This window comes from Bubalus kerabau, chromosome 13 (genome assembly GCF_029407905.1).
Source record: "Bubalus kerabau isolate K-KA32 ecotype Philippines breed swamp buffalo chromosome 13, PCC_UOA_SB_1v2, whole genome shotgun sequence".
Classification (NCBI taxonomy): Eukaryota; Metazoa; Chordata; class Mammalia; order Artiodactyla; family Bovidae; genus Bubalus; species Bubalus kerabau.
The window spans coordinates 25,510,128-25,529,114 of record NC_073636.1 but is presented as its reverse complement, the minus strand read 5'-3'; the positions used below and the strand labels follow the sequence as shown (position 1 = coordinate 25,529,114).

Here is an 18,987-nt window from a genome sequence, read left to right as displayed (position 1 = left end):
GAAGGTAGTTGGCCCAGAAAAAAGGCAACTTGCAGGGCTCAGAAAGAAACCAACCCAATACTGCTTTGGGTAAAAAACAAACCATCAGATAAACTCAAAATGTATGCCTTCTAAGCATGCATTCAAATCAGGACCATCATGATGCTTACATATGAAAATGCAAGTATTCTCCTATGCCCCCTACCCTTCTGCCCTGACCTTATCTTCCACTACTTCATTTATAACCATGCCTCCCAAATGGCCAAGACCATCCTGACCTAAATCGCTCCCTTCTCCCCATTCCCCCCAGCAGCCTGGTCATGTTCTGTGTTTCCTGCACATCTTACAGGTTATAGAATATTTTGAATAAGCACTGGATCTGGTACTGATCACTTTTTAACTGTCTCACTATGACCCTCTGTACCCATTCCACCAAGAATATTAGTTTCTATTTAAACACCCTTTCAATATGCTCCGACAGGTAGCCACTTAGCTCAAGATTTGTGTAGTGAAAAATAATCACTTCTGGGACTTTACTGGTAGTCCGGTGGTGAAGGCATCGAGCTCCAAATGCAGGGGGCCCAGGTTCCATCCCTGTTCAGGGAACTAGACCCATAAACAACAACAATACACACACACACACACACACACACACACACACACATGCACGCAGCCTGCTAAAAGAGCCTTCCTCCAGCTCTTCTGATCATGTTCCCTGCTCCCGCTCAAGACCACCAGATTCTACTCAAACAATGAAGTTATGCTTCTATGCAGGGAAAGAGGAGACAACGTGGTCTATCGCTGTCATTTAAAACCAACTCCCTCTGGAGAACAGAGAAACAACACTTCCCTGTCTTGTTGTTTCTGATGTACTTAAAGAAGGTCTCCCTTGATATGTTTTGAAAGTTGCTTCTCATTTCCTGCTGGAGCTCTGCTGCTGTTTCTTGGTCCTCCTTGGCCCTCTGCCAGGCCCCTGCTTGGCACAGCATTCCTGTTCAGGTCTCAGCTATTCAAGCACTTCTTTGCTCATCCCATTGGGTTTCCTCCTACCTTCCCTACCTTCCTGAGACTGGCCTCTTATGTTTCCTGTACCTAAGTTTCATTAAAGCACAGTCAGGACTGCAGGAGTCTCCTGTCTTTTTCTATTCAACCTCTGTAGTGAGAGGTTCCTCGTAAATACCTGAAATCCACTTTCACAGATTCAGGTGTATGAATATGGCTGATGCTTAGCCCTGAAGATCCTACGACTAACGTCTTTTGCAATCAGACACGCGTCTAATGCTACGTTTGTAACAGGCATCTTCGTGGACTTTTCTGCTTTCTTCTCTAAAACGACCCCACTGTTTCTCTAGGAGTTGATTTGGATCCATAAGGCAGAAGAGGTCAAGGAGCCCCCTGACACCACCCAGATAGATGACAGGGTCAGAGGTTCAGAAAGCCTGCACTCCTCTTCTCTTAAATGAGGGATCTGCATCAGGATTCCTTGGAAGTGTTTCCTTCGCCTTCTCTAAAAAGTTGCTTTGGAAACGATGCACTTCCTGACTGATGACCTCCGTTTATATCTTCTTAAGTCACTAAAAGAGTTGTTCAAAGGGTCAAACAGCCTTACTTTTAAGTTCCTAGTTATTCTTAAAACAGTCCATGCTTTTGAGTCTCATGTAAGTTACACATGAGACAAATCAAACAAGGCCTTAAGTCAACAAGAGAGATTCTTTTACCCTTAATTTTCCTTATTTTTAAAAAGTACTTCCTATATTTTGGGCAAACCCATGAAACCATATTCGCTTAGTGCATTTGCCTAAGTGCATTTTCCATTATTATTCCTTTGCTAGCTAATGGCTTATTCTCCAAACCTGCTCAAGATCCTTTTGGTAGCGTATTAATATTCAGTAATCAAATAATTACCCCTTATTGAGCGCCTACACTGGAAGAAAGACACAGCACTAACTACACTATATGAATATACTTAGATGTCAATAAAGCCAGTATCATAAGTATTCTTAATCTTAATTAACTGGTGAGAAGATGAAGGCTCTGAGAAGTTAAATAACATCTGGTTTGCTAAATACAGGAGTGTTTACACTCAACTTCCCACTGATGTGCTCCATCAGAGGCGACACTCTATCACTGCTCCCTTAGGTCTGTAAAGAGCTAATTATCCAACAAGAGATGTTCTTACATCTTAAGAAAATTTATCTTTCTTCTTTGGCTCTAGAACAAGGGGAGTACTCTATAGGGTCTTACCCAGAGAAGAGATTTTTGTCATTAAGAGTACAAGAAGTCTTACTTTCCTCTGAGTAACAAGCACAAAAGGATGGATAGTTTAATACAGTACGAATGAATATGTTATAAATCATAACAGTGCTATTAGTAAATCCTATCAAACAATACCATTAGCTTTGAATCTTGGAAAGATACATACAAAAGGACAGTGATTTCCTATCTCACACTGCAAATTCAATTAACAAAACTGGGACCCCAGCTTATACAGAGATATATACGGAGACCAGTTCAGCACATGGAATCACAGAGGTCCCAAGACAAGCTATGAATAGAGACATAAATGTGGGTCTCAAAAATAAAGAGACAAAGCTATATTTAATTACACTGTTCCTGAGGACATTTTGTAGCTATGAAGAGAAGAGGGATACAGTCATGGAAATCTGAAAACAGGATATCAATTACTCATTTATCCCTAGTAAATAAAAAATAAGGACACTGACATCTCTGTTAATAGAGCTGTTTGACTGCTCAGTGGCCCCAGTTTGGGTCACAATCAGAGCGTCACAGGGTCACACACAAAGATGACTAACATTCCAGGACAGAGGGCACCAGGACCACATGCAGCAGACGGAGACATCAGGTCCCAGAACGCTGGAACTGAAAAAAATACAATACACAGACCTAAGATTACACTCTTCAGGACCAGGGGTGCAATCCGGGCTCTGCCATTTGTTCTGATCCCAAAGAAGTTATATATCCCTGCTGTGCCTCTATTCCTTCATCAGTGAAATGGTAATCAGAACAAAAGTAAGTAAAAAACAGAGGGTACTGGGGACTGCCCCAGCAGTCCAGCGGTTAAGACTCCACCTTCCAATACAGTGGACACGGGTCTGATCCCTAGTCGGGGCCTAGGGTCCCACATGCCACGTTGCTGTTGTTTTTATTCAGCTGCTCGGTTGCGTCTGACTCTTTGCGACCCCGTGGGCTGTAGCATTCCAGGCTTTCCTGTCCTTCACCATCTCCTGGAGTTTACTCAAACTCACACCATGTGGTGTGGCCAAAAATCTTTTTTTAAAAAAAGGGTCTTGAGAGGTACATAATAATATGTAAAGCATGGAGGACTCAATGAGCAATTCTCTTACATTTATACTGAAAGGGGACTTTACGCAAATTGAGAAAATAGCAAAAAAGCATAATTAAAAATCACATATGTAACCACATTTTAGGAAAGACTGTTAAACATCTCACTTTCTCGATATGCCAAAACTGGGTATCACAGTGATGCAATTCTGTCGAACTAGTACTTATGAAACATCGATAACTGGCATCTTACTTTGCCTTGTGAAGATAACACCCATGAAAGGTTTTTTTAATAAATGCTGACAAGGGGCTTGCTTGGTGGTTCAGTGGCTAAGACCATCCTCCAAATGCAGGGGGCCCAGGGAACTAGATCCCACATGCCGAAACTAAGACTTCACATGCAGCCATGAAGATTGAAGATCCTACGTGCTACAACTAAGACTCGGTGTGGCCAAATAAATAAATATTTTTTTAAATAAATACAATTCTGACAATACCTAGGCTAGTTCTCACCAAAGAAGAAGCGATATCAATTTAGAAGACTAGCTTGCATCCTTTCTTAAATAAATGCAATGAGTTTGTACCTTTCATCTTTCAGAAAACAAAAACCAAACATTTTATGCTATCTTGAAATGTCAAGAAACAAATATAATCAATGAAAGGAAGTCAAAAAGTGGTATGCACAAAACAGTTCCAATGTGGACAAGAATTTTCCATCTTACTCTGCTTAAAATTATTAAGCATCATTAACACACCATCAGCTGTTGCATATCACTCTCTTCCCTAGTTATTCACAAAACACCATTCTACCTCAACTGTACCCTTCCTTATGTAAGAGAATTTTGAGAACCAGTATTAATTCATATAATTGGGAGAGGAACCAAATCAATTTCTATTTATTTCCATTTCCTCCTCACTGCAAAATAAGAATGCCACAAACCAGTTTGTGGCCCATTTTCGAAAATGCAAAAACAGAAGAGTAGGAAAATCCATTTTTGTTTGAGATAATACATGACCAACAAATCAAGAAGCATGACATTTAATAACACAGCCCTGTTCACATCTATTCGTTTTTGGTAACCATGCCCTTCACACCTTTACATCTGAGAAATGTTAGAGCTCGCTGGAAAAAAATGAATTAGATAAGTACAACACCTGTGTTACAAAGCTTTTGTCAGATTTGCTCAAACTAAGCTCTCATAAGTATTTGTATGGCAAGAGCTAGACCAAAATATTCCGCCTCAAAAAAAAAAAAAAAAAAAGTAGCACTCTTTTTTAATTTAAAGGGTAGAGGAAGCAAGTAGAATTTTTGTGATTTAAGGTTCTCACCTATAAAATGTTAATTTCAAGCTCCTGAAGATTTGTAAGATAACAGCTTATAGGAAGGAAAGTTTCCAATTTACAACATCTAACAGCATCAATCCAACTACTCTAGCGATGAAACAGCTTGATGGAAAAGATAAAGAAGTAAAAAGTGAATGTAAAGTAAGGTCCCTTTACTTTCTCAGGCATTCAAAGTCCTTATAATCAGCTGTCCCCAACCCTTTTGGCATCAGGGACCAGTTTTGTGGAATAGTTTCAGGATGATTCAAGCACACATTTATTGGGCACTTTATTTCTGTTATTTTTACATTATGATATATAATGAAATAATTATACAACTCACCATAACGCAGAATCAGTGGGAGCCCTGAGCTGGTTTTCCTGCAGCTAGACGGTCCCATCTGGGGGTGATGGGAGAGCGATGGGGAGCGGCTGTAAATACAGATGAAGCGTCTCTCATTTGCCTGCCCACCGCTCACCTCCTGCTGTGCGGCCCAGTTCCTAACAGGCAAGGACCAGTACCAGTCCACAGCCTGGGGGTCGGGGACCTCTGCTCACAAGGGGACTTTCATCCAGACAGTCCTGGAACTTGCTGAAATAGGAACAATGCTCCCTGCAAGGCCTTAGGGTAAGTTGTGGCTCCTTTAATTGGTATATTTACAACTTCAATAGTGTGCTTCTGGGGCTCACTGCTGAGTTGTCATTATTTCATACACATGAAAAGATTTCAATGTCTAACAACAATAATAACTTCATATCTTTAAAAATTAACAAACATCTTATAGCCATTAAAAATAAAATGACATTAAATAATAAAAACTACTATTTTAAAGGGGCTTCCCTGGTAGCTCAGCTGTTAGAGAATCCACCCGCAATGCAGGAGACCCCGGTTCTATTCCTGGGTTGGGAAGATCCCCTGGAGAAGAGATTTGTCAAAAGATAGAAAGTCATTTCTGTCTACCTGTAGGACAGGATTTTTTTTAAATGCTTTTTGAACTTTTTGAATTTCCCTAATGGATGTGATTTACTTTAAAAAATTATTTCCAGAGGACTAGATATTAATTCTCACCTTTACTGTGATTTGCTTTTCAAATGAGTAAAAAAGAAATTTTTTAAAGGGACAGATTTTTTTCCATTTATTAAAAACACTTGAGCTTTAAAAACATTACTAGCTTCAAAGTGAATGAAGGATGATAAACAGGGCCTTCCCTGATGGTCCACTGGTTAAGAATCCACTTTTCAGCGCAGGGGATGAACGTTCAATCCCAGGTCAGAGAAATAAGATTCCCACATGCCTCACTGCTACTGAGCGATGCTCCTAGTGAAGCCCACCTGTTGCCATGGAGACCCAACACAGACCAAAAAGAAAAGGATGCTAAACAAACAAATCTACTTTTATCATCTCTCCAACTGCTAACACAGACTTCTAAATAAAAATCACGCTCCCAAGGTTTTCCCTGATATGAGAATTTGGATATTGGATCTATGGACATCCATCTTCTCCACCAAGTAGCCTCAGGACATTTGGCCACACAGGGCATGGTTTAAACAGTGCACAGTCATACAGATTGAAGGCATAATGATGAAACCATCAAAAACACTTTCCAATGATCCTTGACCCAAGAGGAATCTTATCCTTCAATCTCAATCACCATCCACTTCATCATACCCAATTTAGATTCTGTGGTCCAGCTTCATGAGCAATTCCTTGCAATATCTTCATCTGCCTGACCCTCTGTTGCACTAGTCTGGCAATCCATACAGTTCCAGTCAGGACTTCCCTGGTGGTCCAGTGACTAAGAATCTGCCTGCCAAGGCACGGGACGTGGGTTCTACCCCGATCCAGGAACTAAGATTCCCACGTGCTGCAAGGCACCTGAGGCCGTGTGCCACAACCAGTGAGCTCACGTGCCCTGGAGCCTGTGCTCTATAACAAGAGAAGCCCAAGCACCGCAACTAGAGAGCAGCCCCCGCTTGCTGCACCTAGAGAAAGCCCACTCCAACCACGAAGACCCAGCACAGCCGAAAAGAAAATAAATTCAAAACAAATACAGGTTTAACCTATTTCCCATTGAGCTGCTAAAACTGCTGGAAGGAAAAAAAAAAAAAAAAAAAACAACTCACACAACTCTGCTTAATGGTCTTAATTTCCTTAACATAAATCTCAAACTTAACTCTGCTAAATGATTCTTCTATGCTTTCCTCATGATTTCACTTTTTTATTTTCCAAGATTACAATCTATTTCATAGAGGTTTTTTCTCCCCTCAAACTTCCAATATCCTCTTCTTACTCTTAGCTGATCACCTCGCTTTCTGTGTCATTGACAGGTGAGAACTACTTCACCCTCTCACCCTCATCCACCAGATTTACGTGCCCACAGATGATGCCTTCCTGGCTGCAAAGATGGAAAAGCTGTCTCTGTTCCTAAGGCTAAGCCTCCCACTAAATCCCAAGGCTTTGGTCAGTTTCTTCCCTCCTACAATCACACACTTCTTTTCTCTAGATCATTCTCAGGAGCATACAAGCTTATTTTTAACACTGTTCATCTTAAAAACCAAAATTGATCATTTTATGTTCATGATTCCCTTTAACTATATAACCCAATGATATACATATGTATGCATGAGGTCTTGTGACCCCATGGACTGTAGCCCACCAGGCTCCTCTGTCCATGAAGATCTCCAGGCAAAGAATACTGGAGTGGATTGCCATTCCATTCTCCAGGAATCTCCCAACTCAAGAGATCAAACCCAGTCTCCCGCATTGCAAGCAGATTCTTTACCGTCTGAGCCACACACACACACACACATATATATTTGGTGAAGTGAAACAAAACATTATAGCTCTTACAAAGATGACCTATCCTTTCCCTGAGTAGCTCTAAGTAAGTGAAAACCAAGTAATTTTCAGGGAAGTACTTAGCTGGAGAACACGCTGTTTCATTGACAATGAAATGCATAAATGGAACAAAGCTGCATACAGCATGAACAAAATCTAAAACAGAAATATGAGTGTAATTACTTGGCATTACCAAAGGAGCTTTTCTTTACAAATTCACTGGAAGGGTTAAGCGAGAGTGGCCTCTCTCTCAAAGCAATGGATGCCTGTGTAAATCTTCTGAGAAAGAGGTGGGGTAAGTCACTGAGGTGGTTGGGAATGGTACCCTCGTTTATTCTGGGTTGATGGGTTCGAGGAAAAAAGAACAATGGTGTTTGCTTAGAAATACCGTGAGCAGGCCTGGGAACTGGACCGGCCTGCCTCCAAGCATCCTGAAAAATGCTAACATACACAGCATGGATACAAAGGAGACTCGAGCCTATAGCACGCAACTTAGGAAAGAAAGAGGCAGAAGAGCACTATGGAACTTCGATGGTGGTCCAGTGGTTAAGACTCTGCCTTCCAATGCCGAGGACATGGGTTTGATCCCTGGTCGGGGAACTAAGATCCCACACGCTGGGGGGCAAATAAGCTTGCACGCCACAACTAGAGAGTCCATGTGCTGCAACAAAGATCTAGTGTAGCCGAAAAAAAAAAAAAAGACCAGTACTGCAGACAAGCAAGTGAAAGGCGAATCCTAGAAACATCCTAATGCCATCTCTGAATTCCAATGTAGGTAATAATGTTCACTGCCAGGATAAACTCCTTTTCTTAACAAAAGGATCATCAGGGCTTCCCTAGTGGTCTATTGGCTAAGAACCCATGTCTGCTTGCCCATGCAGGGGACATGGGTGCGATCCCTGGTTCGATTCCACAGGCTGAGAAACAACTGAGCCCGCGTACCACAGCTACTGAAGCGGCGAACCGAAGCAAGAGAGCCCGTGCTCTGAAACAAGAGAGCCCGTGCTCTGAAACAAGAGAGGGCGCAATCCACACACCACAAGTGCGGATGAGCCCCTGCTAGCCATGACTAGAGGAAGCCCACTCGCAGCAAGGAAGTTCCAGCACAGCCCAAAGTAAGTAAATAAATCAATGAATCTTTTAAAAAATAAAAGGATCATTAACATTTTTCAACGGCATGCAAAATTTCATTTAAACTTATTTTGTTTAATAAGTTAGGCAATGGACCCATGAGGAATCTAAAAGAAGGTGTTGGATAGGAAGGTGGCAGTAACCCAGCCTTGGTACCGATAGTCCCACAACAGTAAACCATCAATGCAACCAATTAGAGAGGATGGGTGACTTAACCAGTGCACACTTTTCCACCTGTAAGCTCAAATAATTCTAGAACTCTGGGTTGGAAGAACGAGAACCCCAAATCCTACCCCAGAGAATATAATTCAAAGAACACAAATCTATACCAAAAAATGGCATAGGGGAAAAAAAAACTACAAAAATACTGAAATTGAGTTTAGGAGAGAAACTAGCAAATTAATAGGTTTTTGTGTTTTCTTCATCACCACGCCAAAGTGTACATACACATCCACACCTGTCCATTCAAATCCACATGCAGAGCGAAAACTTCTGTCCCATTACTTCCCACTGTTTCCCTCTCTCTGCATCAAGAGCATAATTTTCTCTAATCTTATAGCCAGACCAGACAAATTGGTGCATTATAGGATCAACTGGCTGCTTGTAATTAGTCTTGTCTGAGAGGTTTAAGAGGATCCATCCATATTGTGCTCTAAAATGCAGATGGTAAAGGGTATGGTGGCTGAGTTGCCATTAACTCTGGGAGCTTGGTGAGAGCCCTGTGTTCTCCCCAGGGTCTCATTTGTAAGTTGAAGGGCTGAAGAGATGACCTTCCCACTCTCATTTTCAGCTGCTCCCCCAGGGACCACACACCTCATCTCATCTCAGTTCTATATATCCCCCCAATTGTTCCCAATTTATCCACGACCCCAGCAACTGATGATGGTGGACATGGCTGAATTGCCATAGCCTGCCTGAGTTTTCCTCCCTGAAATCGAAGAGCTAAGCTCCAAACCTGAAAGGGAAAAGAAAATCCCAAGACAAGATTCTACCTTCAAAGAACTTGCAAATCATGGCTCCCCATGTCTGTTACAAGGGAATAATGGAAGAATGAAGACCAGTCAGAAAACAGCTTCAGTTTCAAACTGTTCATTTCCAGGTGACTTTGGCAGTTTCTTTATAAATGGAAATGAGGATTTCTAGGATTATTTTAAGTTGAGAAGGTGGCACCTGACCAGCACTTTGACGATCACTGGCTTATACCTCCCCCAACTCAAGTTCTGAACAGCCAGTGTCTGGAGTAGGGTGGGGGTCTGCGGGTCAAGCTCATGATCAATCCAGGAGGGGAAGGCTCTTTCAAGCAGTCCATGAATAAAAGCACATATAAGCATTGTTATGAACAAACATGATGATCTTAGGCATCTATCCAAGAAATTAGCATAGCAGCAGTACAAGTTTGCAAGACTCGACAAGACCAGCATATAAACAAGTATCAACATCACCTTTCAAAAAAGTAGGGTCTAAGACACAAAGAGTCCTGAAGCAGCAGAACTACGAAATAAACAACTAATGGCCCACAGCTTGGGAAGAAAAATCCAAGAATTCTTAATAATACTCCCACTCTGCACTCAATCTTTTGTTTGTATTTTCTTCTCCATATTTAGTGGCTAGTCAGCCCAAGAGCTAATGCTTAAGTCTGCAACATTTAATCATTTATAATAAAATTATTTACAATAGCTTATGATTAAAATTCCAAAATCACTGCAGATGGTGACTGCAGCCATGAAATTAAAGACATTTACTCCTTGGAAGAAAAATTATGACCAACCTAGGCAGCATATTAAAAAGCAGAGACATTACTTTGCCAACAAAGGTCTGTCTAGTCAAGGCTATGGTTTTTCCAGTGGTCATGTATGGATGTGAGAGTTCGACTGTCAAGAAAGCTGAGTGCCGAAGAATTGATGCTATTGAACTGTGGTGCTGGAGAAGACTCTTGAGAGTCCCTTGGACTACAAGGAGATAAAACCAGTCCATCCTAAAGGAAATCAGTCCTAAATATTCATTGGAAGGACTGATGTTAAAGCTGAAACTCCAACACTTTAGCCACCTGATGCGAAAAATTGACTCATCTGAAAAGACCCTGATGCTGGGGAAGATTGAAGGCGGGAGGAGAAAGGGATGACAGAGGACGAGATGGTTGGATGGCATCACCAACTCAATGGACATGAGTTTGAGTAAACTCCGGAAGTTGGTGATGGATAGGGAGGCCTGGCGTGCTGCAGTCCACGGGGTCACAAAGAGTCGGACACAACTGAGTGACTGTACTGAACTGATGATTAAAATTATTATTCCTCCTTTAGTTTTTTAGAAACACTTTTGTTCATAACTCTAATATTAACTATGACACCTGAGTTCTGGGACTTGAAGAAGAAATATGACAAACACCTTAAGTGAGTCTCACTCACATACACTCACACCCCCCAAAAGACGACCCTGCCATTTGGCAATCTTAATGCCACACAAATTTTTCTTCCAGAGAAACAGATTCAATCAGTAATTTTTTCCTCCCTAGCGCAGCTGGTTTTTACATGGCATTATAAAGCAGATGGAATGCTAATAACCAAAAGCCAGAGGGCTGATTAGGCTGTTTGCAATCTGCACTTCTGAAATAAAGAACTATTCCTGAAAAGTAAAGGTCATTTAAAATGAATTGTATTCAATAAAGAGCTTCGGTAGGAACACCAGAGCTAGCTATTATTGACTATCAGGAGATTCTTCTGGCAAAGCAGAAATGCAGCTTTGTCAAGGGATCTCTCCTGGCATGGAAGGATGGACTCAACTGAACTCTCGTTCATCTGACTTGGTGAACAGCACGCAGGAAATGTCCAGTGCGTGTGTAGAAACTGAATGTATGTATGGGTTAATCCATTAATCCTATGTTCACTAAGATGCTTCTGGGTCAGGAGAAGGCCGGGCTCAAGAAGCAACACAGGTTTGAACCCAGGTTCACGTCCCCACAAACCAAAGAGGGAAGGGTCACTTGTAAGGCACGTCTCTCTCTGAAGCATCTAAAAAAGTTGCTTTATTCAGTCATGAGTGGCTGGTCTGTAGTGTGGTCCCTTCATTCTGAGCCTCCCTTCTACCTCTGTTTCGCTCAAAGCAGAGCAAAGATGAGAGTGTCCACTATCTTCTAGAGTCTCACCTGAGCAGCAGGTGAAGCAGGACCCAGCTAAGAGTTGATGCTTCTTGGAGGTGGGACAGACATCCACCCACCTTGCTTGCTTTGAAGGACAGTTGCCCAGATGTGACTGAAAGACCCTTCTGGCCCACGTGCACAGCTTACTCCAAATGCCTGAAATTCTGTTCACTGGAATAACCCTTTGGCCACAACAGGGTCATCTTCTTCACTGGGACCTCCCTGCCCTTCACGCTGCCCTTCTCTCCTCCTGGTGCCTGGAGGCCTTCCCATCACTGAGCAGCGTGGGCTCCTCACTGCTGGCTGTGCCCTGTGAGTCTCAGCACTCCGGAGACCATACATGCCTGAGCCCAGCATCACTGCAGCCTGGCCCCTGCTGCAGACGCACTGGGACTGAGTTTCGTGCGTCGCCCACTCCTCTGTTGTTTTTGGTTTTGTTTGCTCGATGGTGGTAAAATAAACGATATAAAATTACAATCCTCACCATTTTTCAGTGCATGGTTCGGTGGCATTCAGCACATTCACGTTGCTATGGAACGTCACCACCATCCATCTCCAGCGGGCTTTCCAGGCTGCGGAAGCTCCCTGTACCCACGCACTCATGATAATCTCTCATCATTCTACTTTCTGCCTGCATTTCTCTACTCTAGGTACCTCACGGAAGTGGAATCCTATTTGTCCTTCCATGACTGAGTTAGTTTCACTTAGCATAATGTCCTGAAGGCTCATCCATGTTGTAGAATGTAACAGGATTTTATTCCTTTTTAAGGCTGAATAATATTCCACTGGGCTTCCCAGGTGGTGCACATGGTAGAGAGCCTGCCTGCCAATGCAGGAGATGTAAGAGACGCAGGTTCGATCCCTGGGTCGGGAAGATCCCCTGGAGGAGGGTGTTAATCCTATGGACAGAGGAGCCTGGCAGGCTATAGCCTTGCGACCAGGGGTCGCAAAGAGTTGGACATGACTGAAGCGACTTAGTATGCATGCATGCAATATTCCATTATGTGTGCACACCCCATTTTATATCTATTCTTCCACTGGTAGACACATGGGCTGTTTGGCTGTCATAAATAATCCTCCCATGAACTTGGGTGCACAAATGTCTTTGAGTCCCAGTTTTCAATTCTATTGAGTATATACATACCATGAAGTTGAACTGTTGGGTCGTATAGTAATTCTATTTGTAAATTTTTTTTTTAGGAACTATTGCACTGTTTTCATAGCAGCTGCATCATTTCTTTTATAGTTTTTAAGATATTCCTGGGTGTCTGTGATGGGAATGAGAAGGTGGAAAACCACTGGTGGGCCCCTCAGAACCACCTCCATCCCACTATATCAATGAATGGTGATTGCTACTGAAAGCTGTCTTGTTTTTACACAGTAAAAAAAAACAAAACAAAACAGAACAAAACACACAGTTGTTTTTTCTCAATCAGTTCTGGTTATTCTGATAAATGGTAAGGTGCTGTGATGTTCTGAAAACAGCCCAAATCGGTACTTACAGTTTAATACGTACGGGCCTCCTGAAGATAATACTTCAACCAAAAAGGAACGAAAAGTGTAAACCAGGATTAAGAGAATTTTAAAATAAACTTTTACTTTTGAGTCACACTTCAAAAACGTTGCAGCCACACAAGATCTAAATCTTAATTGTTCACATTGGACTGAGGAGAAAGCAATCAGCAGCAAGCATACAATTTATATCTGTGATTAGCCATTCTAGGTCTGATCTACGGATTTGGGGTAGATGGGTACCAATTTATTTTTCCTCTTTGGAGAGCCACGCATGAAGTGTAATTACAAATTTCTTTGCATTTTCTGTGGTGGGAAATTAAAATCATAACCTTCTTGGAGAACTGGAATGGGATGCTTTTTTATCCTTTAGTTTTTCCTCAAAATAAAAATAGATGCCAAACTGAGTCTCATCTTATATGCAAAATAACCCCAACGGTTCCAGCCACGTGACTCTTGGCATCGCTGCTTTCACCTGATGAAACCACCAGCGTCAAGATGATGGTAATTTCAAAAAACTCAAGAGCTTTATTTCTATGCTTAATTATGTCACCTTTCCATTGTGTCACATTGCTTTTTCATTATTATGGGCTTTAGTTAATGCACAGAAAAATTTCCCTGAATGAACACTTCACAAAGCTAGATACCTGAATTTTCTTACGGGCAACTTAATTTCAACAAATGCCAAGAGATTTTAAGCGCTTTGGCAAAGCCTGGTGGCTTTAATGCAGTCTTGAGAAAACTATGGCTTTGATTCAAAGCAGAGCCCCACACCATCCATTCAGGCCTCTCTGCTGGGGTCTAGTCCAAGTGCAGTGTTAAGGCTCACGCCAGTATTCCTCCCAGCTCGACTCACCTGTACAATTCTCTCATCCTCCCCAGGGCTCGCTCCACCCCTGTCACCTTCCACCTCCTGCTCTAGTCTGAGTGTCCTCAGCTTCTAACGGTGACCTCCTTGTTTGGACTTCTGCAAATCTGCTTCACCTCCCTAATTCTACGGAACATTTCATGAGGAAAAGCAAACCTAGAAATAGTTTTTCTGTTACGTCCTTATTTTACTATCTCCTCCGACCTATTCCTGTCCACGTCCTCCTACCTCCAAAACACACTCTCTCCCATACTCACACACACACCTCAAGGCTGAAACTGGACAGAAGAGGAAAAAATAAAAAATAAGAAGATCAGGTGTGCTGAGTAACAAGAGAGCTAGAAAGCATTTTTTTCATGGTTGTAAATATATCTTTTTTCATTATACAATGAAGACACAGACATGTAAAAAAAAGTTGGAAAAGAGAGAAAGGGTGAGCATGTTACTATAGCTCCACCATCCTAACTCCCCTGACCATGCAGGAAGCAGAGAATATTTCCTCCTGCCTTCTGTCCTGGGCCTGAACTTGTTTCTTAGCTGGGATCATATTTTCCCTGCTCTGTGCAGAGCGTGCATCAGCTCTTTCCTGTGTCTCCAGTCTCCACCAGACTTGCCCCCCAAAAGCTCCTCTGCCGCTGCCTCTTCCTCACAGGTGTTCTCTGAGGCTCATCTCTGCTCTTGGTCTGAGCTCATCTCATCCCTGTGGTTCCTGTACACCGGTACGCACAGTTCCCAAAGTGAGCACACAGCTGCCCCGACGTCACAGCTCGTGCACAGATGTGCTGAGGGATGCGTTACATTTCCAAGGGAAATACAGCCATATTTGACACCTGTTGGACGCCATAAAAATTCCAGCTTGAGGTAGCTTCCTGTTTCAACATGAAATCACCTACAGTCCTTTGGATGATATCATCTTTGCGAAGCAGGGTTCTGAGAAGTGGTGATAAAAAGCAAGTTCAAGGTGGAACAGGAAAGTCCCATCTGTTTCTAAGGCATGAGAGGCTATGTGGTGCCCAAGGAAGCATGTAATCCCAGTGGTTAGTGTTCTCCAGAGAAACAGAACCAGTAGAATGTGTGTGTGTACACAGAGAGAGACTGATTTTAGGAATGGCTCACGCCACTGGAGGGGCTGGCAAGTCCCAAATCTGCAAGGCAGGCCAGCAGGCTGGGGACTTAGGGAATAGCTGGCGATACAGCTGAGTCTGAGGACAGTCTGGAGGCAGGGTTCCTTCCTCCCTGAGAGCCCTCGGCTATTATCTCTTAAGGTCTCAGGAAGATTGCATGAGGCCCATCCACATTATGGACAGTAATCTGCTTCTCTCAAGGTCTACTGATCCAGGTGTTAATCTCATCTAAAAAATACCTTCAGAGCAACATCCAGACTGGTGTATGACCAAACACATGGGCTTCCCAGGTGGCGCAGCAGTAAAGAATCTGCCTGCCAATGTAGGAGACACAAGATCCCTGGGTCGGGAAGAGTCCCTGAAGTAGGAAACGGCAACTCACTCCAGTATTCTTGCCTGGGAAATTGCATGAACAGAACAGCCTGGTGAGCGACAGTCTATGGCGTCTCAAAGAGTCAGACATGACTCAGTGGCTGAGCACACAGCACATGCATGGATACTATGCCATGCCAAGTTAGCACATAAAACTAACTATCGCTTAAGACTGAAAAAGATAGGGACTTCCCTGGTGGCCCAGTGTTTAAGAATCCATGCTCCCAATGCAGGGGACATGGGTTCAATCCCTGGTCACATGCCATGGAGCAATTAAGCCCAGGCGCCACAACTACTGAAGCCCATGCACCTTAGAGCCCGTGCTCCACAACAAGAGAAGTCACGCCAAAGAGAAGCCCGCTCACTGCAATGAAGAGCGGCCTCCATTCGCCGCAACTAGAGGAAGTCTGCACGTAGCAACAAAGACCCAGCACAGCCATAAATAAACTTTTTTTAAAAAGAAAAAGATACATATATATTTCAATGTGCACAATTATATTTTCAATCAGCCACTAAACTGTTAGGACATAAATTCTCATTAGGTTGTATGAACTTGATTGCTGAAATGAACAGAAACTGTCAGGTATTTCTTTCGGCCTATGGGCACTGAGGGTGCTGTGAATGGAAAAAAAGCTTAAGAATACACCTACACATGGCTGCAGCCCAGTATTCCCCAAACCCAGACAGACGTATTCCAAATGCTCGCCAATATACGTATGTTCTAAATACATTTCAATATACATGTAGGTTCTAAATGCACATCAACATACGTGCCTATTCCAAAGCAAAGAATTCCCTCAGTTACCTCACTTCGAATGTTCCAAAACTCAATTTCTTATTTCCTCCACCGTGTCTACTATCAGTCTGACTTCCAGAAATGGATTTTTTAATCCTCACCACTCCTCCTCTCCATTAACCATCCCAGTCCACCCACAGCATGGTATGTTCTTGAAGCATAATACAATGATTTTCACCTAGGTCACATTTTATTATAAAAATAAAATTAAATATGGATTAAAGCCCTTATCACAAATTATGGGTTTAGAACTTCTACGGGTAGAATGTTTATTTTTCACTTCTTTCACATCTTCATATTTAGAAAAGCAGTCAAGATGGCTTAGGAAAAGTACCTAGCCTGGTGATAAGTAAGGAGTTATTTTTAAGGGAAATTCTCCTTGATTTATTTAATGACAACACTTTGCCTCTATTGAAACATTTCGGAGGCAGAAATTTCATTAAAGTGAGTCTTGATATGATACTGATGCTGTTCAGTCGCTCAGTCGTGTCTGACTCTCGGCGACCCCGTGGACTGCAGCACACCAGGTTTCCCTGTCCTTCACTATCTCCCGGAGCTTGTTCAAACTCATGTCCTTTGAGCCTGTGATGCCATCCAACCATCTCATCCTCTGTCATCCCCTTCTCCTGTCCTCAATCTTTTCCAGCATCAGGGTCTTAAAAGCCATCTCATAAACTAGAGCCCCCTCACCAAACCCCACCTCTGTTCTAGTGCAGAGTCCAGCCTCACCCAAATAGTTGATGTGTGGGTGGCTTAAAAGACAAGTATAACATTTGACCTTATAAAGCAAAAACCAAAGGGAGAAAATGTTCAGAAAACCAAAATCAAACATTCAATTTATCTCTTTTTCCCCTGAGAGCATAAGTATTGCTGAGTGAAAAATAGTCAACTATCACTGTAGAAAAAACTTTGATTGAAAACATTTTCACTTATTTCTCATAATTAGAGCTGCAAACTACTAGAAGTTATTTCCTCTATTATTTCATTTTTGTTGGCAATATTTGCTCTATTGAATAAAGATGTGTTCCATCATGCATAATAATAGTTATGGAACTGCACTCCTGAGATACCAAGGCAGTGTGATTTTTCTCTTTTAAGAAGGGGGACTTCTTATTCATTGAAGGCAGTAGCTTTGCCATTTAAAAGAAGCCAACCCATTCAAACGGGGCTTCTGCTATCACCAGCCCTCAACATACCTAAAGACGCACACAGCGCTATAAAAAATTCACTACTCTAGTGGAAACAAACATTAAAAGGTTAAAAATAAACAATAACCTGGGGAAAGTCCATAAAATATTTGGTGAATGCTAAAAACTAGGAAGTATTACCATTTGAAGGTATTTATCTAATAGAAAAACAAATCCACACTACGAGATTTACAATGAAGGCAGCAAAAAACAAGTGAACTCAAAATCGGGGCTTTGGGGATAAGCAAGAAATCTGATATAGAAACATACTTGACAAAAGAACAGCACAGTGAAATGTATTTATGTTTCTCTATGAAAGCATGTTCTCGGTTTATTCTCCTTGGCCAATGTATACATTTTTGGGCAATGAACTAGGGAAGAATCTATAGGCTGACTTATACACTGCAGTATTTTTGGTATATGAATTTCTCCACCCGGCTGACGTTTATAATAATTTATAATCGCAGCATTTTCTAGACTACACAATCTCACCAGCCCCCCCAGACACTCAGAATAAACATAACCTGATTTTTCCAACACTACTGCTAAAAATAAAAGGACCACACAGTGAGGGTCTCTCACTGTCACAAGAACATCGGAACAAGCCGTTTTATTTCAATTCATTTCATTCCAAGCCTTTGGAAAATTAGCTAGTCTCCATAGAAGATCAGAGAATACTGGAACCAGAAGGGATACATGGGCATCTCGTCACTGGCTTGGAAACACACTACTTCTTAAAAATTGACAATGTTGTGTCAGTTTCAGGTGTACAGGAAAGTGATTCAGGTATACACTCGTATACAGAAAAAATTTTCAGATTCTTTCCTATTATAGGTTTATTACAAGGTACTGAAAATAGTTCTCTGTGCTACACAGTAGGTTTCTGTTGTTTATCTGTTTTATATGCAGTAGTGTGTATTTGTTAATCCTAAACTCTCAGTTTATGCCTCCCTCCCCTTGCCCCTTTGATAACCATAATTTGTATTCAATATCTGAGTCTATGCTAAGATTTCACATATAAATGATATCAGGAGATGTGTCTTTGACTTATTTCACTTAGTAAGATCATCTCTAGGTCCATTTATGTTGCTACAAATGTACTATCTTTTAAAAAATTTGAGCTGTAAAACATTCCTCTTGGCAGGTATGATGACACTTTGGCTGAAGAAGGGGGTGGGAGGCTGGAGGTGGGGGCGGGGGGTACCCTTTCTTTCTCAGCTCACCGTCTGCCCCAGTCTGCCAAAACACAGAAGACACTGAAGGGGACTGACATGCATTCTGAAGCCATTTTGGAGGCATTTTCTAGAGAGTGTCAAGAGTTGACAGAGTTAGCAGACATGAACACAAGGTTACTGGAACAAGTCCACACTGTCCTATAAAAGAAGTTCAAGAACACTCAGAATTTCAACTGCTTAAT

General features: G+C 42.1%; 1 protein-coding gene and 1 long non-coding RNA gene across 23 annotated transcripts in view; one reads left to right on the top strand and one right to left on the bottom strand.

Annotated features, from left to right (window-relative positions):
• Nucleotides 1-18,987, bottom strand: part of KIAA1217 (KIAA1217 ortholog) — a 348,846-nt gene that overhangs the window by 217,219 nt on the left and 112,640 nt on the right. The gene's annotated exons all lie outside the window — the stretch shown is intronic.
• LOC129625437 (uncharacterized) lies at nucleotides 5,045-12,046 on the top strand. The gene is made up of 3 exons (XR_008701441.1): nucleotides 5,045-5,233; nucleotides 8,361-8,559; nucleotides 11,909-12,046. It is a non-coding gene; the product is annotated as an uncharacterized LOC129625437 (long non-coding RNA).